We start from the raw sequence: 24,438 nt of genomic DNA on the forward strand, positions 1-24,438 counted from the left end.
TAGCTTTTGAATGTGCAAAGTGCCCAGGGAGGGTGGGGAATAGAGGGAACCATGGGAGAAGGCTTCATTCCAGCTCTGTCCTTGAAGTAAATCACAAAGTGCACTGGGCGCTGAAGTGGCCTTCCTGGGCATTCTGGGGAGGAGACAAGCCCATCTCGGTAATAGTAGGGCCACTAAGCATGAAGAACTCACTCTGTCACCAAGCAAGTTGAGGATTCTTTGAGAATCATCACCCTGGCTTGGCAGGGAGATCCCGACCACGTTCACTCCACAATAGCCAAATGGCTTCATGTCCTGTCTCTGCTTTGGCTCTACCATGAACTATCCAAAGGATTCTGGGAAAGTCACAAATCCTGGTGACCTAGTTAGCCTTAATTGTGAACTTGACACAGCCTAGAGACATCTAACTGGAAAGCCTAGGTAGAATTTGGTCTGAAGGCTGTCTTTGGGGGCCTGTCTTCATCTTTAATTGATGTAGGAGGGCACACCAAGGGCAGCATCATTCCCTCAGCACACGGTTCTGGACTGGATAAGAGAGCGAGCTAAGCTTGGGCCTGAACTAGCCAGCAAGCAGCATCCTTCCATGGCTTCTCCCTCAAGCTCTTTTTGACGCCCCTGAGTGATAGACCAAGACCTAGAAAAATGAACCAAATAAACCCTTTCCTCCTCCAGTTGATTTTGGTCCATTTTATAACAGAAAAAGAAAAGAAACAATAGCACCCAGGTGTCAGCAGAAGTGTGTGCTGTTGATTCCAGAACTGCCATACGGTCCCCACCAGCTGTGACTTGCTGGTCTCAGTGCACATCCGGTACTGTGGAGTCCTCAGGGGATCTTCTCAGGAAGAGCAGACTTACAACAAGTAAAGCCTAGGAGCAGTGGGTCAAGAAGGCAAGCGGAGACGAGAATGGAGTCCAAGATGCAGTGACAGTTGTAGAGAGCAGGAGCACATGGTAGAAATTCCAGTCCAGCCCCTTGCAAAGAGAGGAAAACTCAGGGCTTGGCATGTAGCTGAGCTGGTAGAACATTGCCTTGCACATATACAACCCCGGGTTCTGTCTCCAGCACTGTCTGAGCATCCTGTAATCCCAACACTCATTCAGGAGGTGGAGGCAGGAGAATCATGAGTTCAAGGCCAGCATGAGTTGGATAAAATCCTGTCCCGTCAAAAATATTTCAGGATATGGGTCACAAATGACATGGCTTTTACATAGGTGCAGGAGGCTGGTTCATTGATTGAATTAGTTGGCCAACCCAGCGGAACTGATGTGCTCCTGCCACCATGAATGATACCTGTCTTCCCAGCCATGGTGGCCTGAAGCCCTCTGAAACTGTGAGTCTAAACAAATCTTTCCCCTTAAGTGGCTCCATCAGATCTTTTGTCACCGTGACAAAAAAAAAAAAAAAAAAAAAAGCAATACATAGACCTTTCTAAATAGCTTTCCTGTGGGAGCCCTACCTGGCTATGAGTGGTGCCTGGCCATCTCTGCCAGTGACCAAGCAGAAGCCTGGAGAACTGGCTACCTCTGAGACCCCAGCTGCTGCCCCTAGCCACACCTTAGTCAGCCCTCTGGACAGCTCAGCCTCTCTGCAGGTGGGAAAGCCAGAGGCAGGCCCTCCACAGGTACAAAGGTTGGATCAAAGAGAATCCGCAAGCACCCTGTGAAAGTGTGATTCTATAAGTAGCTACAGTGTTTCATTATTTATGCCTGCCTGCAGAAGAAGCTTCCAGAAGCTGAGCTGAACTCTTACTGGGCTAGCTGTGCCTAGGGCAAGCCTTGGGAACTCCCTGGGAGTTTGTCCTTTCACATTCTTCTATTTTCCCTACTTAGCTCTTGGTTGAAAATCTGTGGTTCTGAGCTCATCTCCCTATTAGCTCCAGAGTCCTTCCACTTGGTGGGAAAGACTCTGCTCTAAACCTGGAACGAAAAAGAAAACACACACACACACACACACACACACCTTTTGCTTCCCTGGGTAGGCCAAAGCCCAGCCTCAGCCCTGCTGCTGCGTGTGCAGGTGTATGTGTGTGTACGAGAGCACGCATTCATGGGAAAGCCAGAGAGCAGCTTTGGCTATCATTCCTCAAATGCTATCCATCTTGGTGTGTGTGTGTGTGTGTGTGTGTGTGTGTGTGTGTGTGTGTGTGTATACACAAGAGCATATGTGGAGGCCAGAGGTCAACATCAGGGATAGAGGAAGCTCTATTGCCCTCTTCCTTATTTTTTAAATATATTTTATTAATTCTTTGAGAATTTCATATACGCACACAATGCATTTTTTACCACAGCCACCCCCTACTCTTCCCTTCAGCTCTTCCCGGATCCACTTCCTCTCTGCCCTCTCCAACTCCATGACCTTTGTGGCCGTTTTTATAACCCACTGAGTCCAATTAGTGCTGCCCACGTACACACGGCCGTGGGGTCATCTACCGCAGCATGGCCGAACTGCCAGGGCCCAGGTCTTTAGAGAAAACTGACTCTCCCCTGCCCAGCAGCCATGTACTGTCAAAGGCTCCTCTTCAGCTAGGGGGTACCTGAACCCAGTTCCCTGTTCCGATTAGACTGGCTGGTCAGCCAGATTCCATGACCCTCCGATCTCCACCCCAGTGCTGGGAATGCAGCCACGGGCTGCTACGTGTGGCTTTTTACATGGCTGTTGGGAACCTCAAGTCAGGTCCTTGTGTTTATGCAGGAGGCGTTTTGCCCACTGAGCCACCTCCCAAACCCTCCCTCCCCGTTTTGTTTGTTTGTTTGTTTGTTTGTTTGTTTTTAGACACCTGGCTTCAGATCTCCTTTCCTAATGCTGTGAGGAAAATGGAGTTCCCTTTTGGGCTTCTTAGTCTCATTAATTAAAAAAAAAAAAATTAGAAATAGATTCAAAACAAAACTCAGGAATAATTTTTATTAGCATTTAAGACATAGTGGAACTCCTGGAGATAAAAGAAAAGGTGATCCTTTACGTTAGAATGGAATAGAAAATAAAGACGGTTTATTAAAAATGAGGTAACCCCAAGAGTAAGCCGAGAAATGAGCCCTCGAAGTGTCCAGCAATGCGACATATTGTCTTTTATAGTCCTCTATCCTATTTCTACTCCAAAGGCATTGTTTTCACATGCTCTTTGTCTATTGGATGATGGCACTGAAGGAGGGCTTCCTATCTTCTCACATATTCCTCTTGGTTCAGAGTTTTCCACTTTCTGTCACAGTGGGGCAGCCTCTGCTCCCCACTCTGCATCCGCGTCCTGGTCACACTGCTTCTGGCCACTCTCCACCACCTCTAACATCAGGTAGCTTTTGAGTCCCCAGCAAGGAAGTGACCCGAGAATCATGTGACCTGAGAAAGGCTGGGAAAGGGGAGTGGAGAGTTCACGAACTGGTGTTTGAGGATGGTACAGATGGCCCTGAGAGGACAGTGTCCCTGCACCCACCAGCACCTCACTACCATCAGACCACCCCATTCCCACACCCACACCCCGACCACAGTGCATGTCTTATTGGCTGATCTGGGGTCACATGAATTCACATGAGTCTTTTCTGTTCCCAACTAATGCTTCTAACGGTGAGAATTCAGAAGGGAATACAGGCACTACAGGGTTTCTCTGTGTAGCCCCAGCTGTCCTGGAACTCACTCTGTAGATCAGGCTATCCCCGAACTCAGAGATCTGCCTCCCAAGTGCTGGGATTAAAGGTATGTGCCACCGCTACCCAGGTATATATTTTCGTGTGTGTGTGTGTGTGTGTGTGTGTGTGTGTGTGTGTGTGTGCAGGTGCAAATGTATATTTGTCTGTACATGTGGAGACAAGAAGTCAACATCGGGTGTCTTCCTCAATCCTTTTCCACCTTATTTATTGAGACAGCATTTCTCACGGAGCCCAGGCCTATAAGCCCCAGAGGTTCCCTGTCTTCACCTCCCCAGCTCTGGGATTACAGACTCACAACGTAGCATCCTGGTTTTTGTTTATTTTTTAATATCTGTTACTTGTTCTTCGCCAATTCCATACATACATGCAATGCATTTTCATCATAATCACCTTCAGCCCTCTGCTCTCACTCCCCAAACAGCCCCTAACATGTCCTCCTCCCACATCCACGCCGTCCCCCACCCCCTCCTCTCCTCCTGGTGACTCACTGACTCTAATTAGCCTGCAGGAAAGCTGCCCTGTGTTGCTGGCTTGATCCTATGTAGATCTTGTGGTGCCGAAAAGGTTCTGTGAGTTCATGAGCACAGCAGCCGAGTCATGTCCCGAAGACGGCATTCTTCAGCCGTCCTTACTGACCTCTGGCTCTCATGTTCTTTCCAAATCCTCTTCTGGAATATCCCCTGTGCCTTGGGGGGAAAGGATCAATACAGATGTCATATTTAGGGCTGACCACCCAACCGTCTTTCATTCTCAGTGCTTGGAGCATCAAAAATTTTTTCCCTGAAGGGGAACAGGGCCTGTCTCTGACAGGAACTCGGTGGCTGGCTCTTTGATCACCCTCCACCCCCTGAGAGGGGAGGAGACTTGCCAGGCCATAAAGGAAGACAATGCAGCCAGTCCTGATGAGAACTGATAGGCTAGGGTCAGATGGAAGGGGAGAAGGACCTCCCCTATCAGTGGACTGGGAAAAGGGCATGGGAGGAGATGAGGGAGGGAGGGCGAGATTGGGAGGGGATAAGGAAGGGGGCTGCAGCTGTGATACAAAGTGAATAAATCGTAATAAATAAAAAAAATTTTAAAAGAATTTTTATGTGGGTCCTGGGAGATCAAAGTCCAGTCCTCAGGCTTTCACGGCAACCGTTGTGCTGACTGACCGAGGCTTCTCCACGGGGCCCCTGACCGTTGGTTTTAATATGAAGGACATGAACAGTACCAGACTAGCAAAAATACACACTAGGCAGGGCCTGGGAAAATGTGGCATACAGAATTTCCGTGTCTTACCCATGGAATCTGGCAGGCCTAAGTGTTCACCCACCAAGAAGCTCTCCAGAACTAGTACATGTCCCTAGCTGCCGCTAAGGCCTCCTCATAGACGCTGTTATGGCCTCAGTATGCACGTGATTGAACTCAGGCTCCCACCCGCTCTGGTCTGGTCTACAGGACGCAGCCAGCACTCACCTGAGTTGTGTCTTTAACATAAATTCAAGTACTAACTTGTTTTGATGACCCCATTTTGAATAACACGTGTCCATCGCTAGGGAATTTTTAAGAATTTAGAAGATTGGGGCTGAGGAGGTAGGTAGCTCAGGTGGCAAAGAGTTTGCCACGTGAGCAGTGAGGACCTGAATTCAGTCCTTAGAACCCACATTAAAAGCTGGGTATGAGAGCCAGGTGTGGAGGTGCACACCTTTAATTCCATCACACGGGAGGCAGAGGCAGGCAGATTGCTGTGAGTTCCAGGCCAGCTTGGTCTACAAAGCAAGTCCAGGACAGCCAAGGCTACCCAGAGAAACCCTGTCTTGAAAAAAAAAAAAAAAAAAGCTGGGTCTGCTTGCTACCAGCCAACCAGTCTTGCCAGATCAGTAAGCTCCAACAGGAAGAAACCCTGTCTCAAAAATCAAGGTGGAGAGTGATAGAGGAATAGCTGATGTCACCTCTGGCTTCCATATACACATGCGTACACACATGTACACATACCCACACATATTGCAAAAGTTTAGAAGTTCTCTTCCAGCGATTTCTCCAGCCTCCACAAATACATTTTTTAAATGAATGAAAAGAAGAGTTTATTCCCCCAATCTGGAGGTTTTATTTCACTTTGTTTAGGGTTGTTATTGTAGGTTGCTCTTGTTATTTGCGTTTTGTTAAAAAGACAAGGGTTTTGCTATATAATCCGGGCCAGCTCTGAACCCCTCATCCTCCTGCCTCAGTCTTCCGAGTGCTGAGATTACAAGACTGCATGACTATACCCAGCTTCTAGCCTGAATTTTAGAAGAAATCTGCTCTTGTCTCCTCCAACACCCAGCCTTCTGGATGATTACAGCAGTTTGTACCTGCTCAGTGATGCAACATGCAAAGACGGGGTATCTCACCGTGAGCTTCACGGTCCTCTTGGAGGATCCACAGGGCACACATTCCTCTCTCCTGCTGGTACTAAAGATGCTACGTAAAAAGCTGATCATGAGGCTGGGTGGTGGCGCACACCTTTAATGCCAGCACTCAGGAGGCAGAGGCAGGTGGAACTCTGAGTTCGAGGCCAGCCTGGTCTACAGGGCAAGTTCTAGGACAACCAGGGCTACACAGAGAAACCCTGTCTCAAAACCAAGCAAACAAACAAAGCTGGATATGATGGAGTGCACTTATAATTCCAGTGCTAGGTGGCAGAGACAGGAGAATTTCAGCCAGGCTAGCCTGCTTGGTGAGCCAGAAAAAAACTCTGTCTCAGGAAAAAAAAAAAAAAACAAAAACAGTAGCATGTCTGGTTTCCATGTTCATGCACACATATCCACACACTCACACATAGAGACACACACACACAAATTAAAATGAACCACTGCCCCAGAAACGGTCTTCAATTATTCAAATGAAGATGTCAGCGCATTTATTCCACCCCATTTACCAACATGGACATTTTCAATATGCATCTGGAAGCTTTTTCTACAATAAATACCATACAATAGCACAGACCTTTAAACCAGAAGGGTTTCAGATGAGTGCTCAGTAAATGAAAACCAGGCACCCCTTGACCCCGTCCCCATTTCCTGAGCCTTCTGGATCTAAAGAGCAATTAGTAGAATTTCAGTTTCTACCAAATGCACTCCCTGAATCTTTAACCATTCCAGGCACTCATCATTTGGAAGGAGGACTACTTTTTGTGCCTGCCTGATCTGATCACAAACAGCACCTCTCACATAAGGGGAAATCCTTCCAGACATTCCAGATCATTCTCCTTCACAATTTAACCCAAAAGATAATGCAACCCAGGGTTCCTCTCCTAACTACTGCCCCTTCACAGAGACTTTACTATGTTTATTTTACAGCATGGACTGACGACACAGCTCAGCAGTAGAACCCTGGCTTAAAATCCCCCAGGCAGGGAGCTAGGTATGTGGCTCAGGGATAGAGCCCCTGCCTAGAATCCCCAGTGAGGGGCTGGGGTGTGGCTCAGTGATAGAGCACCAGCCTAGAATCCCTCAGTGAGGGGCTGGGGTGTGGCTCAGTGATAGAACACCTAACTAGAATCCTCCAGGGAGGGGCTGGGTGTGGCTCAGTGATAGAACACTTGACTAGAATCCTTGGGGGGGGGGGACTGGGTGTGGCTCAGTGAGAGAGTACCTGACTATCCTGTATGAAGCCAGAAATTCAATCCCCAGCACCCACACTTTTTCTTCTTTTTTCTTTCGCTTTCTTTCTTTTTGAAAGAGACCAACATAAAGAGTAGCAAGTTTAAAGTCTCTACAACAGCAGCCAGTCACAGAAATGCACACCTGTGATCCTGACACTTGGGAAGTAGAGCCAGAGGAGCCAGAGTTACAAGGTCATTCTTGGCTATATAGCCAGTTCAAGGCCAAGGGGCTTACATGAAACTTTTATCTTTAAATAAATAAATGACAAAAAAAAAAAAAAATGCCCAGGTGCACTGCTGTACTTTGACACACTTCTTTGACCCTTGAATTCAAGAGGGCATATGAAGAGGAGCTCCTATTCCCTTTATTGCAATGAGAATCTCATGCGGTAAAACACAGGCAAGGGGCCACCATGCTTCAGAATGAACCCCCCATCCTCTTCTTTTCCTTGAGTCAGATTTGATTGTACCCAGGACTCAGTGTTCCTTCTGCAAGCCTTGGAAGCCCTCTCAGGATAGGATAAGGACTCACCCCTCCCAAGGAGCTGGCTTCTGTTATCCCCGTCACCAATTCCAGCCAAAGCAGGCACATCCCTCCCTCACCTCTCAGCCTTGGCAACAAAAGTTTCCTCCACCCATTGATCCTCCAAGCTTTGTTGTTAGGGTCAGACTTCCCGAGAGCTGAGGAGAAACAGGTCAGAATTCTGCAATCCTCAGGGCCCCATCCCATGCTGGGATGTTGCATAGCAGTTTCCTCTAAATTGAAAAGAGAAGGGTGAGGCTCTTGGGAAAGCTGGACCTTGCAAAACCCCAAGGCTGGGGAAACAGAAATAACTGCTGGGAACTGTGGCCACTCCAGGTGTCAAGAGAAGACTCCCTGGCCTGTCCACAGGCCTGCAAGACAGGCAGAGATGTAGTTTCTGTGAGTTGTCAGCTGCATTGGGGTGAGCTTTTCTGATGCCGCTGCCTCTAAGTCATCCTCTCCTGTTAGCTGCCCCTCACCGATACTCCTGTAAGTAACCCTAAGAAGATGCTGGAGAGATTGTTAGCAGTGCTGAGCCTGACTGCACAGAACAAGGGGTGGTCCCTCCTGCCCATGTAGGCTGGCTCACAACCACCTGTAATGCCAGATCCAGATCTGTCCAGTACCCTCTTCTGGCATCAACAAGCACCTGTAATGCACATGCACATACAGGTTCACACACACACACACACACACACACACACACACACACACATATGTACACGTGTAGACATACACATAATAGAAATAAAGAAATCTGAAAAAGAAAGCCTCATGTGTTCACCAAGTTGGATTTTTGGTAGAACTGTTACTTTGATCTGTTGTGGGATCTCTGTCTGAGATGTATAGATTCGGTGGGCCCAGGACGGTTGGTATGTGGTGTGTGTGTGTGTGTGTGTGTGTGTGTGATGTCTCACCAAAAGCCTCACACAACACGGGGCTTCTGAATGGGAGCCAGCACCTCCAATGCCCAACTGGGATCAATTTGGCAGAACCACACAGAGTGTGAGAAAGTAATAAGATCCATTCAGCTGGAAAGCCAGCAGCGCACAACTGTGTCCATTCCCAGCCCCCCAAGAAACTTCACACCTTGACACCAATGAAGAGATTGTAGAAAAGAGGATTTAACATTAATTAGCCTTTCCAACCTCAAAGGGGGCAATGTGAAAATGTCCCTTCTCTCTCACCAGCATGACTAAGACAGTGGCACTCTTGAGATACACAAAGGAAACCTCCTCCCCAGGAAAAATGTCTTCAGAACAACAAATCAAAAATTGGGGCACCTCAGAAGGACATTCGTACTCAGTGACAGCATTTCCTGCTTGATGTCTCTCAGTCAGGCTCTCACGATGGAGCCCAGGGTGAACTCCAGCTCGGCATCCTAAGGCCTCAGCTTCCGAAGTGTTGGGATTACAGCTATGGACCGCCACACCCAGATCAGCAGGACCATTTGAAGGTAGGTCAAGAATGTTATCTCCAGGCCTAATTTAGTCTGCACTCCCTGACAAACACTGGTACTCACAATAAATGTTTGATGGCTGGATGAACGGATGGGCCGATGGATGCGCTGTTCAGCGGTCCCATCTGAAACCAACACCCATTAAAGTCTTGCTGGGTGAGGAGGGGTTGTTTATGGGAAAAGGCCAGAACCCAATTTGCAAAACCCCTCAGTTGGCTTCACAATAATTTATGCTCATCTGCGTCTAATAAAATATGGAAGCAATTTTACAGGAACATTTTGTGCTTTAGCGATTCATTTAACTATTTCCTCCAGGGGACGAGGCATATATTCTCATCCAGATGTGTGGGGAGTTCCATGAATAAATCTGCACATATCATGATGAGATGCTCCCCCAACCCCTACTCCCACTATACCCACTCAGAGCCTGACTGGGGTTAATGAAAGTAGAAGCCTACAGGACTCATCCCATTCTCCCTTACGGGTTTAGGGGCTAGCATGATCCTTGTTTCTAATCTGCCCTCCCTCCCTCAAACTGCTGAGGTGACCTGAAATGCTAAAGGAGATGATTTGCTAAAGCCATTTTCCTCAGAGAACTTTCCAGAACTTCTCAGGGCCTTGGAGAGATGAGCCACTTTCTACTTCATTGGCCCCCAACCAGAGACCACTCAAATGCTACAGCTGCTGCCCTTTGGCCTTTCAGATACCACCCTTGGCCCCCTCAGGAGCCTGCCCTACCTGCTGGAGCTGCCCCTAATCTCCCCATGGGGTTAGAAGCTGATGAATAACGATGAGGAGCACCTGCCCCAAGCTGCCTACCACCCCATTCATAACTTGATTTTTCTGGGTCACCAATTCTTTTAATTAAACTTTTCATTTTGAGATGATGTAAATTCACTGTTACAAGGAGGGACTCTCAGAGCCCGTGGCTCCTGTTCCCTGTTTGCTCCGAAATGGTGGCATCTTGCAAAACTATTGGGTCATCACTGTGTGTGTGTGTGTGTGTGTGTGTGTGTGTGTGTGTGTGTGTGTGTCGTCATGGAGGGGCACGTTATATGCATGTGTGTGAGCCAGAGGACAGTATCCAGTGTCTCCCTCAATCACTTCTCCACCTTCAAAAAAAAAATTTCAGTGTGTCGCCTGCATGTATGAACTACAGTTACAAGTGGTCATGAGACACTAGGAATCAAACCTGGGTCCTCTTCAAGAACAAGTGCTCTTAACTGCTGGGCTGACTCTCCTGCCCCATCACTTCTGTTTTCCTTTTAACGTTCCATCTCTGTCTCATAGTGTTAATAGAGGTATATTTTCTCCAAAGTGAGACAGATTTTGGCCTTGTTTTGGTTCTTTGTAGGCAGAATCTCTGGCCGAGTTGCACAGACTGCCCTTGAATTCACTATTGCAAGCCGGACAAGCTTTTCATCTGTGATCTATCTGCCCAGCCTCCCTCCCAACAGCTGACAGGCCTGTTCCCTGTGTCATGCTCACCATGTGCCCCTCGCTCTGCTTGAAGCTATGCACTGTAATTTTCCTGCATACTTCTATGACTGCCCTTGTGTCAGACAGGAAACTGACGCACAGGGCAGTTTGCTCGAAGTCACAGATCCTGTAAGTGGTAAAGCAGATCCAGGGGTCCAGCCAGTCCACCATCACGGTCCATGTGGTTTGACAGCTGGGCAAGGTGACTCTCGCCTGTGGTGCCAGCACTCAGGAAGGCAGAGGCAGGTGGATCACTGTGAGTTCGAGGCCAGCGTGATCTACAAAGGGAGTCCAGACAGCCAAGGCTATACAGAGGAACCCTGTCACAAAAACAAAAACAAAAACAAAACAACAACAACAAAAAAAAAACAACCTTGCTTGACAAACAAAAGTGTGACAGTGAATGAGTCCACTGAACAAATGAACACCCCAGAAATGTGTGAGGGGAAAAAAACCAAGAAGTGCCCTCTTTGTCTGGCTCTTACCCACTGAGCTAGCCTACAACTTCCCCCCAAGAACTGGGGGAGGGGGACCGAAGAGATCTGGGAAGAATCAAAGCTGTACAGCAGAAGGTTCTAGAATGGGTTCCAAGTACTCGGCTGCTCTGGGTTTGTCTGTAAGCCCTCAGTGAACCTCCCTGCCTCTCAGCTGAGGCTGCCTCAAGCTGCTGGAAGGAAGGCTTTGGTATCTCCCAGTGGTTCCCTCCCACCAGGCTCTCTGGCTCCTACTACCTCAGCCTGTAATGCTAGCTCACCACCCCCCCCCTCTCCCCCACAAAGCCCCGAAGCAGGCATTGGCATGGGAGATTCTCTACTAAATTTTTCTGGCTTCTTTTTTTTTTTTTTTCTTTTTTTTTTTTTTAACAGGATTTCTCTGTCCTGGAACAAACTCTGTAGACCAGGCTGGCCTCAGACTCAGAGATCCTCCTGCCTCTGCCTCCTGAGTGCTGAGATTAAAGGCGTGCTTGGCATGTTTGATAAACATGAGCGTCGTGTTGCAGTGGCCAACACTCCCCAAGAACTAGAAAATGAAGTGGGTGCTTCGAGAAATCTTTGGTGGGGAGGTGAGACAGGATCTCATGTAGCCCAGGCTGGCCTCAAACTGCTTAGTAGCATGAGGACAACCAGACAGCCTTGAACTCCTGGTCCTCCTGCTTCTGCATCCCAAGAGCTCTGACTACATTTCTGCACCAGCACACCTAGCAAGAATATGTTTCTTTAAAAGGTAAGGAGAAAACAGCAAGCTACCCTCAGAAAGTTCCCAGAAAGAACGAAATTAGAGGTCACTGTGTATGGTGGGTGGTTCCAGCCTGCAATCCCAGCCCATGGGAGGCTAAAGCAAGAGGCCAGCCTGGGCCTCTGGGAGGGGATCGTGTGGGTGGGGAGAGAAAGGAGGGTAACAGAAGAAAGGGTAGGAGGAGAGAAGAAGGGGAAAGGAAAAGAGGGAAAGTGGGGAAAAGAGAAGTGGAGGGAAGGAAGAAGGAAGGGAAAAACAGGAGAGAGAAAAGGAAGGGAAGGAGGAATAATCGGAGGAAAGGAGGTGAGAAAGAAAGAAAAGAAAGAAAGAAAGAAAGAAAGAAAGAAAGAAAGAAAGAAAGAAAGAAAGGGAGGGAGGGAATAACAGAGGAAGGAAGGAGGGGGAAGAAAGAAAAAAGGGGGGAGGAAAGTGGGAGGGAGAACAGAAGGGAAGGAACAAAGAAAAAGGGGGAAGAAGAAAGAAAAGAAAGAAATTTAAGGAAAGCAATGTCAGGAAAATGAGTGGGAAACGAGGGAGTTTGAGGGGAGAATAAGCAGAGCCCCCTGCTGGGGCAGAAGTCACGGAATGGGTGTGGGGACTAGGGGGGGGGGGGGGGGGAGGGGGGGGGGGGACGACTGGAGGGAGGACTGGAAGATTGCCCGCCTAGCTGCCTCTGTCCCTGGCCAGCTGCCTTTGCGTCCTGTCCCGCAGCTCTCATCCCAGCCCAAGGCCTCACTGAGGGTCAGCTCCAACTTGTGATTCATCTGTTGATGCAGGGTTGGTTTTTTGTTTTTTTTTTTTCGGTTAAAAAAATATGTATGGAATAACTCCTTGGTTTCTTCCAAAACCTCCTGCTCCCAGGCGCTTCTCTCCGCCCCTAGAACGCTGTAAACACAGTTTACAGCAGCAACCGGGTCTGTGTTTGAAGTCTTAGGAGACTGCGGTTCCGGTTTGTTGCTAGGTAGCATTGAAGGTGAGCTCTTGAGCCGCGAGCCGCCTCTGTCTCCAGAGGTATCAGATGCCACTGATTCAATGCTAATGGCAGGAAGTTTTAGATAAACGATTCCATCTGCCTGGGCCATGGATACAGTGCACCAGAAAAAAAAGAAAACTCTCTCCTGGTTCATTCCAAGTGTGCAAAGAGCTCTCCTCATATCTCATACGTAGCTCCTCCCCACCAAAGCAGTATTCAGGAAAAATATATATATATTTTTTTTTTCGATTGAAGAAATCTCCCTGGTATCGGCATTTGTTTTTCTTCCTGGCTCTTTTTAAACTCAGTCATTGGAATGGGGGTGTGGCTCAGTGGGACAGCGCCTGCCTAGACTCCTCCAGTGAGGGCTGGAGGTGTGAATCAGAGTTAGAACACTTGCCTAGAACCCACCCCACCCCCATGCCATCCCCAAAGAGCAGTGAAAAGAATAGGTCCATCCTCAAAGTCAAGGCTGATTTGGAGCCCACTGCCCAGCCAGTAGGACCCTATGAACCAAAATGCTACATTTTTTTTTCCTTTTTGTAGTGCCATGGATTGAACCTAAGGCCTTGCGTATGCCGAGCAGGTTGCTCTGCCTCTGAGACACACCCTGGCCCCTCACAGGGGGGCGGGGGGGGGGAGGGAATCCAGGCAGACACTCTACCAGTCCTGGCTTTTTGAGATAGAGTCCTCTTATGTAACATAGGCTGGATTCAAACTCACAAGCCTTCTGCCCCAACCTTAAAGGTACCCCGAGATTACAGGCAGGTGCTGCCACTCCTGGTCTGAAGGCTCTACGTTCTTAAAAAGTTTCTCTTCTTTGAGATAAATCCCTGTGGAAGGCGCTGGTAAATGGGGGGACCCTAGGAAGTGATGCGACGCTGGCAGGCCTGGCTAACACTGTGTGTGGGCTTTCCTCCATGCTAGCACGGTGGACAGAGGTCAAGCCAGCCCTCCCCTCTCCCTCTTTCCTCTCTCCAGGGTCAGTTGGGTTTGCGGTGGCGTCTCAGATGCTGTGGCCAGGATGTTCTGCCTCCGTCCCAGTTTCTCTCTGATTATCTGCTCTGTTACAAGTCACTGGTCTTCTATCCAAACTCCCCGAATCTGAGGAAACAGGGCATTTTGTGGGGGTCCAATTCAGACAATGAAGGTTCAGCTCTAGGATCTGAGACCCAAGTTCAAAGACACTTTCTCACTTAGGGGCAATGTCAGGAAGATTGAGGGAGACAAGTAAAGGCACTTCCAGGTTTCCTAATGTAACAGTCAGGAAAAATGGGGTTACCTGCAGTAACAGATAGCATCAACATTCCCAGTGGGAAAGGAAGAAAGGAAAGAAGGAAGAGGGGGAACAGGGACGGGGGGGGGGGGAGAGAAAGTGGATGTAGAGATAGCCCAATGGTAAGAGTGCTTGCTGTACAAGTATGAGGACCTGAGTTCAAATTCTTATCACTCACGTGAAAAGCTGGATGTGGCTGTATGCACGCCCGTATCTGCAGCACTACGGAGAACAAAGACAGGAGGATTGCTGGGACTTGCTGGCAGCCAACCTAGCTCCAGAACTGTAAGAGATCAAGGGAGTGATGGAGTAAGACACCTCCTCTGGCCTCTGCACGTGTGCACAGGGCATGAACGTTTGCTCACATATGTGCATGTGCAAAAATTCCAGGGTTGGGGGAGTTCAGGAGGGAAAAAAGGAGGAAGGGACAAAGACATGAGAAGAATGAAAAGATTCAAGGATGGCGAGAGGGAGAAAGGGAGGGAAAGAAGGAAGGCAGGAGGAAGGGAAAGAAGAAGGGACAGAAGGATGGAGGGAGGAAGTGTCCTGTCGCCTTTGCTACCTACTGTAGGGCAGCTATAGTTTTCCTCCCTCTCTTTCTAGGACCAAGAACAACATTCCCTATTTGGAGCAAAGATGGCAGCTGGTCATAGCAGAACAAGACAAAGGCTTGTAAAACATCTGCTCCAAAAGAACATGAATTACTTCTGCTCCCATTTGTCTCTCAAGGCCGAGCCTAGAGGGAGGGGCAGCTGACTCTGTGGCAGTCCAATTTACTGCCACTCCAGGCCACCATGCCAATTCTCACTTGTGTGCCCCACATAATAGCAGGGGATACCAGCTGTCCCAAGACAGTGGGTATCCAACCTCAGAGCACAGGCCTATAATCCTAGCACTTAAAGAGCTGAGACAGGAGGATCACAAATTCAAGGCCAGCCTGGGCCACACAGTTCAACCTTCCTATAGAAAGCAAAAGAAAAAAAATGGAGTAGACAGAGGAAAGACAGTGGAAGGAAAGAAAGAAGTGAAGGGGAAAATAGGAAGAAAGGAAGGAGAGGAGGAGAGGAGAGAGAGGAGAGAGAGAGGCAGACAAAGAATGAAAATGAAAATAGAAAGAAGGAAGAAAGAGAAGAGGGAAGGAAGAAGGGAAAATGAGAAGGGAGGAAGGGAAGGAAGGACGAAAGAATCTTTTGCACAAATAATTATTAGTGACTAAAAGTAATTATTATTAAACAAAACACTTTGCAAATGAACCACAAGAAACATTTTTTTTTTAAATTTCAGTTTAAAGAAAAGAAACTGAAAGCCAGGCAGTGGTGGTGCACACCTTTAATCCCAGCACGAGGGTAGGGGCCGGTGTATCTCTTTGAGTTTGGGGCTAGCCTGGTCTACATAGCTAGTTCCAGGATGACCAGGGTTATACAGAGAAACCCGGTCTCACCCCCCACCCCCAAAAAAGAAAAGTAACAGGGCCTAAAGAGATGGCTCGGTGGTTAATGTGCTTGCCATGCATACAAAAATGCCCTGTGAGTGTGTCATTTTTTTCTTTTTCTGTTTTTTTTTATTAATTACACTTTATTCACTTTGTATCCCCCCATAAGTCCTTCCCTCCTCCCCTCCTAATCCCACCCTCCTTCCCCCTTCTTCACACATGCCCCTCCCCAAGTCCACTGATAGGGGAGGTCCTCCTCTCCTTCTTTCTGATCTTAGTCTATCAGGTCTCATCAGGAGTGGCTGCATTGTCATCTTCTGTGGCCTGGTAAGGCTGCTCCCCACTCAGAGGGAGATGATCAAAGAGCAGGCCAATCAGATTATGTCCCTCTTCCCATTACTAGGTAACCCACTTGGACACTGAACTGCCATGGGCCACATCTGTGCAGAGGTTCTAGGTTATCTCCATGCATGGCACTTGCTTGGAGTATGAGTCTCTGGAAAGACCCCTGTGTTCAAGTTTTCTGGTTCAGTTGCTCTCCTTGTGGAGTTCCTGTCCTCTCCAGATCTTACTATTTCCCACTTCTTTCATAAGATTCCATGCACTCTGCCCAACAGTTGTATTACTCAGCAATGAAAAATAATGAAATCATGAAATTTGCAGGTAAATGGTGGGAACTGGAAAGGATCATCCTGAGTGAGCTGTCCCAGAAGCAGAAAGACAAACACGGTATATACTCACTCATATAGACATATAATATAGGATAAACCTACTAAAATCTGTACATCTAAAGAAACTAATCAAGAGAGAGGACCCTGACTAAAATGTTCAATCCCTATCCTGAAAGGCAAAGAGGATGAACATCAGAAGAAGAAGAAAACAGGAAACAAGTTAGGAACCTGCCACAGAGGGCCTCCGAAAGCCAAAAGAAAACAGGAAACAACCTTGGAACCTGCCACAGAGGGCCTCCGAAAGCCTCTGCCCTGCAGACTATCAAAGCAGACGCTGAAACTTATGGCCACACTTCCTCATTTTGAAGTTTTCTTTTTTTCTATCTTTTCCCCAGTTTGCCATCAGAATCTGCAAATAGCCCAACAACAACAGCAGCAATAGAGAGATCTCCCTGCCTGGAGATCAGGTTTATGCCCTCTTCTTGAAATAGGACCTTCTATAGAGAGAACCATCTGTATTTCATTGTTATTAAAAAAAAAAAAAAAAAAAAGACGGTGATTGTGCTATATTCCAGATACATTCTGTGAAAAGGTCTGACACCTGTCCCGCCAGTGTGTGCACTTACCCACGCAGCAACGTTTGTGCTACTTAAACTCCATTCTAACGAGAACGTCGGGCTCTGCTGAACCTACCCAGGAGAGGAAATCAAACCTTATTTCTCTCGAGGAGGATAGTCCTCTCCGTAAATGGTTTCCTCAGAGCTAGCTTATCGAGAGGCTCACTCCACCATGAACTATGCTTCTAGAAGCCATACCCTTCCCTCACTGATCCCTGCCAGCCATCTTTTCCTGGCATCTTCAGCACATAACAGTGGTGGCCAGAACTCCAGGCTCCCAAGAACTGTGTTCCTGCTCGGCAGCACCGTATTGGCAGCCTGCAGTCAGCTGTTGATGGGTGTGCCCATATCAGAGAGGTCAGCTGAATGCTAAAGATTGGCTTTGGAAGGGTAACAGGATGTGTTCAGTAGAACATGTTTGTGGTGATTGACTGCTGGTCAGCTTGACAGAATCGAGAATCTCCTGGGAGACAAACCTCTGTGAGGGACTTTCTAGATAGCATTCAATGAGGTAGGAATGCCTGTCATAGGAGCACCATCTCATTGCCTTGGGTCTCAGACTAAGTATGAAGGAGAGAGCATTCTTCTCTGCTTCTTGACTGTGGATGCAATGTGGCCAGCTGCCTCAAGCCACTGCCACCATTTTTTTTCCAGCTATGCACTGTACCCTCAAACTGTGATTCCAAACAAACCCTGTGGTTATTTGAGTGTGAGTGCTCCCCTTAGGTTCGTATGTTTGAACGCTTAGTTATCATATGTTTGAAGGATTAGAAGGATTAGGAGGTGTGGCTTTGTTGGAGGAAGCATGTCACTGGGGGTAGGCTTTGAGGTTTCAAAAGCCCATGCCAAGCCCAATCTCTTTCTCTCTGTTTCTCTGTTCCTCTGTCTCTCTGTCTCTCTCTCCCTGCCTGCAAATCAGAGTGTAGCTCTCAACTACTTCTCCAGCACCATGCCTGAGTGCCTGCTTCCATGCTCCCCGAAATGATTATAACATACTAAACCTCTGAAACTGTAAGCCAGCCCCCAATTAAATGCCTTCTCTTCCAAGTGTTGCCTTGGTCATGGTCACGGTGTCTCTTCACAGCAATAGAACAGTGACTAAGAGTGTTTTATTACAGCAACAGAAATCAAACTAAGATAAACCTTTCTTCCTCAAGTTGTTTTTGTCAGGCATTTAATCACAACAAAGAGAAAAGAGCAAAGGCAAATCCTCGTTACAGAGATGTCTTCCTGATAAGGCCCACAAGAGACCCTGTCCAGCCCACAGCAGCGTCACACACAGGCAATGGATGAGTACCCATGCCTTTTTTTTTTTTTAACATAGGGCTTTCTATCTCAAAGGCTGGCCTCAAACTCACTGGGTAGCTGAGGATGACACTGAAATTCTAATCCTCCTGTCTCTAGCTCCCCAGCGCTAAGATTGTAAGCCTGCATGACCACTTCCAGTTTAGGCAGTTGTGATGCTCTGAATGACAGTAGCTCCCACAGGTGCACACATTTGAGTGTTTGGTCCCTGGTTTGTGGAACTGTCTGGGGAAGGACAAGGAGGTGTGGCCTTTTTGGAGGAGGTCTAAGCTCTCAGCTGCGGCTCCAACACCATGTCTACCTGCCTGCTTCCATACCTTCGGCTATCGTGGTCATAGACTCACCCTGTGAAACTGTAAGCAAACCCCCAGTTAAATGCTTTCTTTCATAACTTGCCTTGGTCATGGTGTCTCTTCATAGCAATAGAAAAGTAACTAAGACAGCAGCACTGGGGATGGAACCCAAGGCTTTATGCAAAGTAAGCAAACATTCTACCAACTGAGTCACATCCCAGGAGACAGGAAGCTCCCCAGAGCTAGTTGACCAGCCACCCAAGCCTAATCAGCAAGTCCCAGGTCTCAGAGAGAGGACAGCCAGAGGTAAGATCCACATGTGTGTGTACACACAAACGCACCACACACATATGTACATGAATACACAAAAAAACTTACAAATATCAGTAGCCACAGCAAAATGAACCAGAGCAAGGAAAGCGTTATTCAGTGAAGACAGGGCCAGATAAAAAGAGCTAGGATAAGTAAGACAAGTGAAGGAGCCATTTGAGATATCTTTTACAGACCATGGCCAGGCCACTGAGTCACAGTATGGAAAGGTCATTGGAGGTGTGGCCACCAGGTGATAAGAAGCCAGGAATGAAGCAGCCCATCCCGAAGAGGCCAACTCAAAGGCAAGATTGAGGGGCAGTCAGGTGCCAAGTGAATGACATGAATACAGAAACAGCAGACAGCAAACACCCAGTGTAACCAACAGCACGGCTTAGGGAAAGGGTTGTTTGGTTTGGTTTTTACTGTTTTATTTTGCTGGAGAGTGAGTTTCATGTCTGGCTTCAGACTATGTAATCAAGGATGACCTTGATCTCCTGGTCCTCTTGCCTCCACTTCCTGAGCGCAGAGACTGCAGGCTCCTGTCGATAGGGACCACGCCCGGGGCCCCAGGTATACAGGCAAGCGCCCTCTCAACCAGACTGCATCCCTAGCCCATGGTCAGGTTGTTGCTGTTTTGTGTGTGTGTGTGTGTGTGTGTGTGTGTGTGTGTGTGTGTATGTGTGTGTGTGTGTGTGTTGGCAATTGTTTGCCACACAAGTGTTGTTACCTCAGAGACCAGAAAAGATTGTTGGATCCTATGGAACTGAAGTTACAGGCTGTTGTGAGCTGCCTGGCATAGACACTAAGAACCAAACTTGGGTCCCCTGGGAGCAGCAAGTACTCCCAACCACTGAGCCATCTCTCCAGCCCCATGGTTGGGCTTTGAGTGAGAAGAGAAGACAGTGTCTTAGGAATGACTGTGGGAAGCAGGGAGCACTCTTGGTCCTGCCTTAAACTGTGCAGGATGTGGAGTCTGAGAGAAAGGAGGACCAGGTCCAAGTGTGAAGACCTTATCAGGAGGTTGGTTTTGAAATCTGCAACCCTGACAGGGCTGTCTTGCGGATGGGATGGAGATGAATTAAGGCCTGGGTAAGCTATGTTGCGTCCTTCCAGGAAATGGAAGAGGACCTGGGGTGCAGCACCCTGGTCCTTTTGTGGGGTGGGAGTGTGACCAAATTAGCAACTGTCAGTGAGGCGCGATGGGACTAGCACTGGGAGACCTTGAGAGGGAGAGTCTTTTCATCGGTCGCAGCAGTGTGGGAGCATTAGGTAACTGTGGAGTCACTCCGCCCTCTGATGGTGGAACTATGACATGACAAGTAGAGCTCCTGCCTCAGCTCCCAGAGCTCGGGTGGCAGGCAGCCAGGGTGCCCTCTGCCTGCGGCTTGACAGCGCTAGTCGCAAGAACAGAAGCTATGCCTAACCTATAGGCGTGACCAGTGGAGAAATTCCAACCCACAAGTGTATTGTGAAGCCGAGCCAGGCACAGAGTCACACACCCATCCGCTCAGAATTTGAGAGGCAGGAGCATCAGGAGTTCACAGCTAGTGAGTTGGAGGCCTGTCTGGGCTACCTGAGATCCCATTTCAAACAAAACAAAATGAGCAAAATGAGCACAGAGACTTGGGGAATGGCTCAGTAGAGGGCTTAATGTGCAAGCATGAGGACCTGAGTTCGAGACCCAAAATCCATGTTTGAAGGGAAAAAAAAGTTTAGACCAGAGAGACGGTTAGTGAATAAAGCCCATAGCATGAAAGTGTGAAGACTTCCCAGGCAGACATGGACACTGCCTGTAATCCCAACATTCAAAAGGCAGAGACAGGAGGACCCCCCGGGTTCACTGACCTGCCAGCCTCCTAATCAATGAGAAATCTTGTCTCAAAAACAAAGCGAAGAGTGACTGAGGAGCACACACACACACACACACACACACACAGATTTTAAGTATTTATGAATTGCTTATAGCATGCATTAGGAAAAGAGCAAACCTATGAATTTATGCTTGTCATATGTAATTTAAACTGCCTCCTCGGTAAGTCAATTTAAGTTTAAACAAGAAATTGATTTGAACATCCAATATTGACAGATTAATAAAACAGAGCCTCAGAGGGAAGTGGTAAAGTCAAAGGGTATGAGCCTGTCTGAGGTCTGAGAAACCTGCTGCCAAGGATTCCTGGGAAAATGGAGCTGTGGTGATTCAAAGATTGTGTGTCTAAACAGGACACCATGAGCCAAGGACATGGCTCAGCAGGTAAGGGCGCTTGCTGCCAAACCTGATGACCTGAGTTTAATCCTGGGAACCTACATGGTGGTGGAAGGACAATGGACGCTCACAATTTGACCTCTGACCTCCATGCACACACACACCATGAAGAAATCTTAAAAATCTAAACAGGAGACTCACATTCTTTTCCTGTAAGTTAAATGGCTGTTCCAGGACATAAAAACAATATTTTGCACTTTCTTACCTTGTGACTTATTTGCATATTCTCTCAGTATCTTCCTATATAGCACGCTTAGTTCCTTTAAAATATGAGAATTTTATAAGGATTGCATTTTGGAATGTGATATTTAGGATGATTTGGGACTAATGTTCTTTCTCCTAGAGGGACCTATTTTCAATTTTATAATGAAAGTCAGTTGGTATATAAGATTGTGCTTATATAAAATTACTTTAGAGGCAAATTTTCAATATCTTTTTTATTTATAAATGAGTTGTATTGTTATTAAAAAGAAATTTTATTCAATTATGCTTCTTTCTTTTTCATCCTGCCTCATTCCATATAGATTTGAGGCAAGTTAAAGCAAGGATATCTATGAGAGAAATAAAAATAAAAACTACAGTGCTAAAAGTTGGAAGCTGTGTAGGTCTTGGCAGTGTGACTCTGTAATCCCGGCAACTGGGAAGAAGAAGCAGGGAGAGCATGAGTTCAAGATCATATTTGACAGTTTAAGGACAACCTGAGCTGTCTGAGACCCATCTCAAAATAAAAAGTTGTTTTTGTTGGCGTGAAAGAAAGTAAAAATAAATACACAAACTTCACAAAGCCAAGTAACTGAGTTTCCAGCTCAGGTCTGAGCTCCCTGGCACCCAAAGAGAAAAGCAACACACAATCTTTACATATTTTTTTCAAGGTTTTTTTCATGTGTGTCTGTGTGTGCCTGAGTGTATGTATGTGCACCACATGCATGCAGGTGCCTATGGGAACCAAAAGAAGGTGTCAGATCCCCTGGAACAAAGCGGTTGGGTGCTGGAAACTGAACCCTCTGTATGAGTGGCCAGTACTTTACCTGCTGAGCCGCCTCTCCAGCTCCTCTTCGTAGACATTTATAAAGGTTTCTTTTCATTTGTTTATTTGTATGTGTTTGTGTCCAAATGTCTGTGGAGGGTGCATGGGTGAGGTGGTTTGAGTAAGAATGGCTCTCATAGGCTCATATAGTTGAATGCTTAGACATCAGGGAGGGACACTGTTTGAAAGGATTAGAAGGATTAGGGGGTGTGGCTTTACTGGAGGAAGTGTGTCACTAGAGGTGGCCTTTGAAGTGTCAAAAGCCCATGCTAAGCCTAGAGTATCTCTCTCTGCCTACAAATCAGGATGTAGCTCTCAGCTACTGCTCCGGTACCTGCCTACCTACTCACTTCCATGATGATGACAGGCTAAATCTCTGAAACTATAATCAAACCCCCAATTAAATACTTTCTCCTACAATAATTGTCCCGGTCATGGTATCTCTTCACAGTAATAGAACAGTTACTAAGACAGTGGGCTTGTGCATGCAACAGCCAGAAGATGGCATTAGATCACTTGGACCTGCAAGTATGAGTATTTGCTAAATGCTCAGCTTGTTCCACTGTGGTTGAGATTCTGAATCCTGGCTCTCCTACTTGCTCAGCAAGCTCCTGTTACTGCTGATATCTCTCTGTATGTCTATCTCTCTCTCTATGTCCATCTCTCTGTCCCTCTATGTCTCTATCTCTCTCTCTCTCTCTCCATCTGTCTCCCACCCTCTCTCTTGCTCCCTGTCTGTCTCAGCTTCTCCAAGACTCTGCCTCCTGAGTGCTAGGGATCTCTTTTTACTAATTTTCTCTCTCAACAAAAAGGAAGCTTGTCAGTTGGTTCCTTAGGGAAGAGAGAACTTTTGCAAGGACGTAAGAAAACAAATCAGAACAAAACATCTTACTCAGAACAGAGGGACCACTGCTTAATGTAAGAAACAATGTCCCGGACATTCTGTGTGTGTGTTCATGTGTACCATGTAATACACATGTTTGTGCATGCAAGTGGGTGGGCAGAGGTCAACCTCGGCAGCATCCTCTTTAGCCATTCTCGACATTTTTTTTTGACACAGGGTCTCCCACTAATCATCTAGACTGGCTGCCCAGTAGACCCCAGAGACCCTCTGCCTATGCCTCGTCAGTGCTGAGATAACTGTACCTGGCTTTTGGAACAAACAAGCCAAAATAATGGATTGTAGGGATCAGGTCCTTATACTCACACAGCAAGCACTTTAAAAATTGGGGTGCCCCCTCAGCCCACTCTGGCATTCTTAAACCAAAGAGCAAATGGTTTTCCTAATACTGTCAAAGGCACCAACAGGCTAGCCACGTTGGTTTTTCCTTAGTAGTCACTTGAACGTCTCAGAATCTGTCCCATGTGTTACATTACTTTTGAAAGTCTCCCTTGATAAATGATGGACAGAGGGTGTTTGTTTATTTACTTGCTTATTTGTATATGAGTGGAATGTACGCTCATACATGTGGCGGTCTAAGAACAAATTGGGGATTTAGTTCTCTCTTTGCACCATTGCTGGGGGTTGGTCTGATACTTGTCGAGGGTTGCCTGGATACACCCATCCTAGTGTAAACCTACCTGATTGGCTGATTAAAAGGCCTATACCTGGACAGGGCAGAATGGGGTGGGTGTGGCTACTGTACCCAAGCTTTTGAGGACAGGAGAATCACATGAAACAGATGGACCTGAAGAGAAAAGGTAGGAGGTCACAACAATGGGTTAGGTGGAGAAGGAACCAAATGGGTAAGGAGGAAGGACTCTGAGGAGGGTGTGGATGGAGAAAACACCTAGATGAAGAATACAAGTAAGTGTTTATAAGATTATGGATGAAGGGAGTCCAGATAAAGATGGTTAAGGTGGATGGCATTGGATGGGGGCTGGGAAATGGATGGTGAGATTATTAAGACAGTGCAGGTGAAATATCTGTTCGGCCCAAGGTAAATAAGGTTAATTATAAAAGCTGTGAGTCTGTGTGTTATTATTTGTGATATCAGGTTAGATAATACTGCCATGATAACCTTAGGGCAAAGAATAAATAATAATATATATTCCAGCACACCTTTTATATTTACTACAGCACACCATGTAGGCATCAGGAATCACACTCAGGCCGTCAGGCTTGGGGGGAGTGCCTTTACCAGCTGAGCCCTCTCGTCAGCCCTCCTGTCATACCCAGAGTCTATGTGTAACATGGACTTTTTCAAATCAACAGTTCATGAATAGCATTATGTTCCTTTCTTCTTTAAAAGAGAAACTGTGTGTGTGTGTGTGTGTGTGTGTGTGTGTGTGTGTGTGTGTGTGT

Source organism: Psammomys obesus, unplaced genomic scaffold, assembly GCF_907164565.1.
Source record: "Psammomys obesus unplaced genomic scaffold, mPsaObe1.curated_primary_1811, whole genome shotgun sequence".
In the NCBI taxonomy this organism is placed as follows: Eukaryota; Metazoa; Chordata; class Mammalia; order Rodentia; family Muridae; genus Psammomys; species Psammomys obesus.